This window comes from Phoenix dactylifera, chromosome 2, assembly GCF_051530095.1.
Source record: "Phoenix dactylifera cultivar Ajwa chromosome 2, Ajwa_hap1_PhDact_Kaust_v1.1, whole genome shotgun sequence".
Taxonomy (NCBI): domain Eukaryota; kingdom Viridiplantae; phylum Streptophyta; class Magnoliopsida; order Arecales; family Arecaceae; genus Phoenix; species Phoenix dactylifera.
The window spans coordinates 15,263,229-15,271,506 of record NC_143191.1 but is presented as its reverse complement, the minus strand read 5'-3'; the positions used below and the strand labels follow the sequence as shown (position 1 = coordinate 15,271,506).

At 41.3% G+C, this 8,278-nt stretch overlaps 1 long non-coding RNA gene across 1 annotated transcript; it reads right to left on the bottom strand.

Annotated features, from left to right (window-relative positions):
* Positions 1-657: 657 nt before the first annotated feature.
* On the bottom strand, positions 658-1,351 carry LOC149768217 (uncharacterized). The gene is made up of 2 exons (XR_016399141.1): positions 1,269-1,351; positions 658-1,124 (listed from the first exon to the last, which is right to left on the bottom strand). It is a non-coding gene; the product is annotated as an uncharacterized LOC149768217 (long non-coding RNA).
* Between the last annotated feature and the right edge of the window lie 6,927 nt (positions 1,352-8,278).

The following is an 8,278-nucleotide window of genomic DNA, read 5'->3' as shown; positions in this document are numbered from 1 at the left end:
TTCTTCAATCCAACGGTCAGAAAGGACTATTTGGAGGTTGGAGAAGTATTTAAGAGGGAGTATTCATCAGAGGAAGCAAGCTTTTGGGAAAATACATTAAGTGCATTCAAGAGAGAACCCTAGCAAGGCAAGCTTCATCCAAGTGCTTCATTCAAGAATCAAAGAAAGGGATTGAGCAGATTCAAAGAGGCATCAAGAGCTCCATCCTCCCTTGAAGAGTGAAGCATCCTTGACAAAGAAGAGCAAAGCCACTTCAAAGCGATAAATACTTTCTAACTCTTCTTTGTAGTTTATATTGTTTCATATGCTCATTTAGGAGTTTGAATCTTTTCTTTTCATTTGTTAAACACTTTGTAAAGGTTCGTTGGTGAGCCCGCAAAACCAACAAAGGTTTTTGGTGAACCCGGAAAACCAAAGTACAAAGGTTCGTTGGTGAGCCCGCAAAACCAACAAAGGTTTTTGGTGAACCCGGAAAACCAAAGTGTATAGGTTCGTTGGTGAGCCCGTAAAACCAACAAAGGTTTTTGGTGAACCCGGAAAACCAAAGTGTATAGGTTCGTTGGTGAGCCCGTAAAACCAACAAGGTTTTTGGATTGTGAGCCCGGAAAACAATCCAACTGTAATCCGCGAGATTATAGTGAATTCCCAAGGGGACGCTTGGGGAGTGGACGTAGGTGCTAAGGAGAGCACCGAACCACTATATATTGTTGTGTTTGTGTTGTGCTTGTGTTTCCGTTTATTCTTGCATCATCTTCTATCTTTGCACTAGTTTAAATCATTCTAATAGCTTAAGAAAGCATCCACCGCACTTATTTGAGAAAACGTTTAAAGCACCGAAAATTAGAAGAAACCAATTCACCCCCCCCTCTTGGCTTGTCACCTTGGGCAACATTTCATCCATACCATATGTTAAGGTGATAATCATCACCAAACACATCAAAATGTAAATTAAAAATTCCAAAATATCTGATCTTGCAATTCATCCAAACAACCATCATGTAGATAAAAATATGAATAAACAAAAAACTGATTTCTGCTTGTAGACAACTCCACCATGATCATCTGAACAAAAGCTATCCATGTACCAAAAACTAGATTCACATGCTCATAACTCCACCATGTATCTGAGAAAGCAAAAAAGAATACACAATCAATAACCACATGTGAAAAATAATAAACTAAAATTCAAGTATAAGTTCACAATGATATTTCGCTTAACTTGGTCCAAATCTCTAAATAACCTACGTAATATAAATGAGAATACATACCAACGAGTATTTGTGCCACCAGTTGAATACATGGCCCCATCATGATAGATAGACGACTTATGCGTTTGAGTCTTTTCCTTTAAGAACTCTGTCACCAAACTTGTAAGATGTGCAATTTGCTTCTGTTCTTCCTCTCGCTCTCTCCTCTCCTGTTCCAATTGCCTCCGCAGCTCCTCACGCTCCATCTCACGCTCCATCTTCATCTCCTCCATCTCAGCTTTAAGTTTCTGTAACTCCCCAACATGGTCTTGTGACACACGACTAGGTGTGGAAGAAGATGAAGAGGGCTTCGGCCCATCCCCAAATCCAAGAATGTATCTCTTCCTTTTTCCAAGTGCCTGCCTAGACATCTCCTCTGATGTTAATTGCACACCGGATTGGGAAGATTCTTCTCGCAAGCTCAACATCTTTGACTGTCAATGCAAAGGTAACAACAGAATTAAATGTATATATAATCTTGCAAAAGCATAAAGTGATTTAAATTATTATTGAGATTTTAGATACCTACATGTTTCACGGCGCAAATAGGATCAATCCACTCTTTGTTCTTCTTGGTATGAGTTTTCTTATAGAATTCTGGAAATTTAAGATTTTCAGAACCATTAAACTCCGGCTGCAAAGTGTAATTTAGATTAGCATATAGCCACTATATAATAAAAAAACTAGAATAACTGTCAGATCTACTTGCATAAATGATTCCAAAAATATACATGCAGCAAACTAGAATAAAAAATCTACTTGCAGCAAATTATCTGTTTTACAATAGCCAAAACTATCCCATAGACTGTTTCACAGGCAATTCACTAAAAATATAGCCAGTACATACTCAAAAATATATTACCTGTATAGTCATTGTTGCAACAAATGACCGAGATCCTGAACAATGATTGTACTCAAGCTTTTTCCTATTCTTTTTGCCAGCTTTTGATCTCACCTTCAAAAAAAAATGATCGAGGTCCACATGAGAGCAGCACGCATTCTAAATGTACTTCCACTAGAGGCATCATAAGTTTGGACGCCATCCTTCCAAAGCTCTTTCAACTCATCAATTAATGGCCTCAAGTAAATATCTATTTCTTTACCGGGAGCCGTTTTTCCGGGAATAAGCAATGACAACATACAAAATTGCTCTTTCATACACTTCCAAGGTGGAAGATTATAAGGCATCACGATAACAGGCCACATACTGTACGATGTGCTCATATTTCCAAAAGGATTGAAACCATCGGTGGCTAGCCCTAACCTCACATTCCGCGGATCCTTGGAAAACTCAGGATGTTGCCGATCAAAGTTCTTCCATTCCTCCCCATCAGCCGGATATCTTAATGTTTCGTCATCCACTCGCTTTTCCTTGTGCCATCTCATATCTACAGCTATTTTCGGAGACAAAAATAAGCGCTTCAATCTCGGTGTCAGGGGAAAGTACCGCAAAATTTTATGAGGAATCTTCTTACCGTTACCATCATTCAGCTTATATCTAGGCTCATCACATATAGGGCATTTCTCCAGGTTCGCATTCTCCTTCCAAAAAAGAACACAATCATATTTGCATGCATGAATTAGCACATATCCCAAACCCAAATCTCGTAAAAATTTCTTGACTTCATAAAGGGTCCATGGAACAGACTTATCACACTCCGGTAGAATTTCCTTGTATACCTTCATGTTCATGTCAAAAGAGGAATTGCTCCACTGGTTGTACACCTTAATATGAAGCATCTTAATAACGAATGATAATACTGTAAAAGTTTTGCAACCAGGATAAACGGGTCGTTGAGCATCATCAAACAACTTATCAAAATTCTGTGCATCCTCCCTCCCCAAGTTATTAGGCAATTCGTCAATATCGTCATTCATGAAAGCGCCCATGTAAACAGCTTCCAGCATATTAGACAATTCGTCCCTATCATCGGTGCCATCCCCAGCCATTCTATCCTCAACACCTCCACCATTGTCACAGTTAGCATCATTTGAAACACAAGATTGATGCACGTGAACAGATTCTCCATGTTGCACCCAAGTCTTGTAAGAAGGCGAGATTCCTTTCAACATCAAATGAATCTTGACAACTTGAATGCTTTGTTTTTTGTCATTCATGCACTCGACACAAGGACACCAAATATCATTTGCTGAGCCTAAATTTGCCACCGCAAATTCAATAAAGGACTTCACCCCTTCTCTATACTCTTTACTCTTCATTCTATTTTTTATTGTCATCCAACTCTTGTCTATTTTGACTGACCTACAAAGTACTTCATCAAGTTAGATTGATTAGTTTATAGATTTATTTTTGTATCCTGCAAAAAAAAGTTGCAGCAAAAAACCAGGGGCGGCCCAATACATTTGGGGGCCTAAGACAAATTCAGTGAATGAGGCCTTTTCTTTTTTTATTATTATAATAATAATAAATTTTAATAAGTATAAAATAGTTAAAAAAATGATATGAAAATAGATAGCTGTCAAGTATACTATTTCAACAAAGATGCATGAATCTAACAATGATAGACAAGAAGCCTCTTCAGTTTAATATAATCCTTAAATAGAAGCATGGAAAAATAATTAATTTAAAAGAAGTCCCATCCCACCATCTCCCATCTCCCATCTCCCATCTCCCATCTCTCCTTCGATACCCAAGCTACCTCACAGCACGGCAACCATTCAACCCAAACAGAAAGGAGTAGAAACAATTAAAAGAATCTCCACCCTCTAAGAAGTCCATCTCTAATCCCCATCTTTCTTCCCGATGGCCCAGCTGGATAAGGAGTAACGTGAGGGAAGGAAAACCAAGACCAAAACCAAAATAGTGATGGTCCCCACCCTCTAAGAATCTCCACCCTCTAAGAAATCCATCTCTAATCCCCCTACTTTCTTCCCGATGGTCCATCTCTAATCCCCCTATCTTTCTTCTCTCCACCCAAAACAAAACTACTCCACCCAAATCCCTCTGACCGGAAGCCCTGCGGTGGCTGCGGCGGCGAAGGAGGCGAAGCCCTCCCGCCTCACCTCCAAATCTCCTGACAACTCAGCCCCGACGACCCCCACCACTCCGCGGTGGCAGCGGCGGCGGCGAAGGAGGAGAAGCCCTCCCGCTTCGCCTCCAAACCTCCCGACGACCCGGCCCCAACGACCCCCACCTCTCCGTGGTGGCTGCGGCGGTGGCGAAGGAGGAGAAGCCCTCCCGCTTCGCCTCCAAACCTCCCGACGACCCGGCCCCGACGACCCCCACCTCTCCGCGGTGGCTGCGGCGGCGGCCAAGGAGGAGAAGCCCTCCTGGGTTTCTTCTTCTCCCGCCTCGCCTCCAAATCTCCCGACAACCCCCGACGACCACCACCTCTCCCTCTTCCTCTCCCTCTCCCTCCCGGCCTCTGTTAAATCAAATAACAGAGGACCCCCGGCCACCTCTCCCTCTCCCTCTCCCTCTCCCTCCCGGCCTCTGCTAATTAAATCAAATAAGGGAGGACACATACCTTGGACGCCGACGGCGAAGAGCTGAGCGAACGGGCGAAGGCGATGGGTGAAGGTGACGGGTGAAGGCAAAAAGATAAAGCAGAAATTACCCCAAAAAAAAAGTTAAAGTAGAGAAATAGAAAATTAGGGTTTGTTTGGTTTCTCAAACCCCCTACATACATACTTTTCTCGACTAAATTTTTTTTAGTCACTGGAGGTGAACCTTTAGGGGCCAAAATTTAGTCGCCAAAAATTTCCGTGACCAAATATACATTTAGTCGGTATAGGATAATTATTCTGTAACTAACAAGAATATTGGTCGCAGATAGCCTTATTTTCCGCGACCAAACTTTAGTCGCCAAACGTTTTACCTCCACCCCGCCAACTTGGTTTTGATTTTCCGCGACCAAATATACATTTAGTCGGTGTAGGACAGTCATTCAGTAACTAACAAGAATATTGGTCGCAGATAGCCTTATTTTCCGCGACCAAACTTTAGTCGCCAAACGTTTTACCTCCACCCCGCCAACTTGGTTTTGATTTTCCGCGACCAAATATACATTTAGTCGGTGTAGGACAGTCATTCAGTAACTAACAAGGATGTTGGTCGCAGATAACCTTATTTGCAGCGACCACTATTCATTTAGTCGCCGAAAGTGGTCGCTGAAAGTGTATTTTCTTGTAGTGAATGTCTCAAAAGGCTTATTACAAAAGTGTTTTCCACCATCACTAATTATGACCTTAGGCATCCCAAATCGTGAAAAAATATTTTCTTTTAAAAACTTCAGGATGGGTTTGTGATCATTGGTCTTACAAGCAACAGCTTCTACCCATTTGGACACATATTCGACACCGACTAAAATGTACTCATATCCAAAAGATGGTGGGAATGGGCCCATAAAATCGATGCCCCAACAATCGAAAATTTCGATAATAGTAATGGGTTGAAGAGGCATCATTTGCCTACGAGTTAGACTTCCAATACGTTGACATGGATCATATGTCCTGCAGAACTCGTGGGCATCTTTGAACATAGTGGGCTAATAGAAACCACATTGCAAAACTTTTGCAACAGTTTTCTTAGAGGCAAAGTGTCCACCGCAAGCATCAGTGTGGCAGAAAGAAAGTACGCTTTGTATATCATGATCCGGTATGCATCGTCTAAAGATTTGATCATTGCAATATTTAAACAAATAGGGTTCGTCATAGTAATATTCTTTACTTCGCGCAAGAAAATTTTTCTATCTATCGACCCCCAATGCTCCGGCATCCGGCTTGTAACAAGAAAATTTACAATATCTGCATACCATGGTATACTAGAAAGTGCAAACAACTGCTCTTCAGGGAATGAGTCCTTGATGGAAAACTGTGGCACTGAATCATGAAAAACTAATCGTGATAAATGGTCAGCAACCACATTCTCTGCTCCTTTTTTATCTTTGATAGTGATGTCAAATTCTTGGAGTAGAAGTATCCATCGTATTAAGTGTGGTTTTGCCTCTTTCTTATCCAACAAATATTTCAGTGCCGCATGGTCCGTGAAGATAACAATAGGAGCACCAAGGATATAAGAGCGAAATTTATCTAAGGCAAATACTACTGCAAGCAATTCCTTCTCGGTGGTAGTGTAATTCATTTGAGCATCGTTTAAGGTTTTGCTTGCATAGTAAATGACATATGGCTTATTATCCTTGCGTTGTCCTAGGACAGCTCCTATTGCATAGTCGCTAGCGTCGCACATAATCTCAAAAGGTAATGACCAATCGGGTGGTCGCACGATGGGTGCAGTGCTAAGCATAGACTTCAACTTTTCGAATGCCTCCTGACAGGTTTCAGTCCAATTGAACGGTGTATCAAGGGATAGGAGATTACATAATGGTCGAGATATGACACTAAAGTCCTTGATGAACCTCCTATAAAATCCGGCGTGACCCAAAAATGATCTAACATCTCTAACCGTCTTGGGTGCAGGTAGCTTAGCAATTAAATCAGTCTTAGCTCTATCTACTTCCATGCCCTTCGATGAAACAATATGTCCTAAGACAATTCCCCTTGGCACCATGAAGTGGCATTTCTCCCAATTCAGTATCAAATTCTTTTCCATACATCGAGCTAAGACAGCTTGTAAATGTGACAGGCAATCATCAAATGTGTCGCCAAAAACGGAGAAGTCGTCCATGAACACTTCCAAAAATTTCTCGTTCATGTCTTCAAAGATGCTGAGCATGCATCTTTGGAATGTTGCAGGTGCATTACACAACCCGAATGGCATTCATCGGAAAGCAAATGTGCCAAAAGGACAAGTGAAGGTAGTCTTCTCTTGATCTTCCGGTGAAATTTCAATTTGATAATATCCCGAATAGCCATCGAGAAAATAATAGAAATCATGCCCTGCAACCCTCTCCAATACTTGGTCTAGGAAGGGTAGAGGAAAGTGATCCTTTCGTGTGACCAAATTCAGCTTTCGGTAGTCAACACACATGCGCCAACTCGTCGGGACACGAGTTGGAACTAGTTCACCTTGTTCATTTTCTACTACCGTCAAACCCGATTTCTTAGGAACGACTTGAGTAGGGCTTACCCACTTGCTGTCGGAAATTGGGTAAATAATACCCATGTCAAGCAACTTGAGAACTTCTGCCTTAACCACATCTCTCATTGTAGGATTTAACCTTCGTTGCATTTGCCTTGTGGTTTTGGCATTATCCTCCAAATATATCCGGTGCGTGCAAATTAAGGGGCTAATTCCCTTCAAATTGGCAATAGACCACCCTAAGGCTCTTTTATGATTTTTTAAAACATCTATTAATTTTCTTTCTTGGGTATGATCAAGTCCAGACGAGATGATTACAGGAAAAGTATCTTCGGGTCCAAGAAAAGCATACTTAAGTTCCTTTGGTAAGGGTTTCAATTCGAGCTTGGGTGCTTGCTCATGGGATGGTACTATTTTCACCTCTCGAGGCGACAATCTCTCAAATTCTTCTTCTTTTGGTCTCCACCCATTGACCATCTTGATATCCAGATTATCCACAATAGGTGTGACTGACAAATCATCATCATTGGTTCCATTAGGACACCAATCAATTAAGCTATCATTGAATGGGTCGTTAATTGCTTTAGCTAACAAATAATCTTCTGCGATGGTTTCAACCCAATCAACCTCCTTACTCTCTTCGAGATCATTGGGTTGTTTGCACACATTAAAAATGTTCAATTCTAAGGTCATGTTACCAAAAAAAAGCTTCATGACACCATTCCTACAATTAATCAATGCATTAGAAGTTGCAAGGAATGGACGTCCTAAAATGACCGGAATCTGAGACTGTGAGTTCGAAGCCGGATGCGTGTCCAATACAATAAAATCGACAGGAAAGTAGAACTTGTCTACTTGGAATAATACATCCTCGATAATCTCCCTTGGAATTTTAACAGACCTGTCAGCTAATTGCAAAGTGACGGAGGTTGGCTTCAACTCACCTAAACCAAGTTGCTCATATACAGAATATGGCAACAAATTCACACTCGCCCCTAAATCTAACAATGCTCGCTCTATCCTAAAGTTG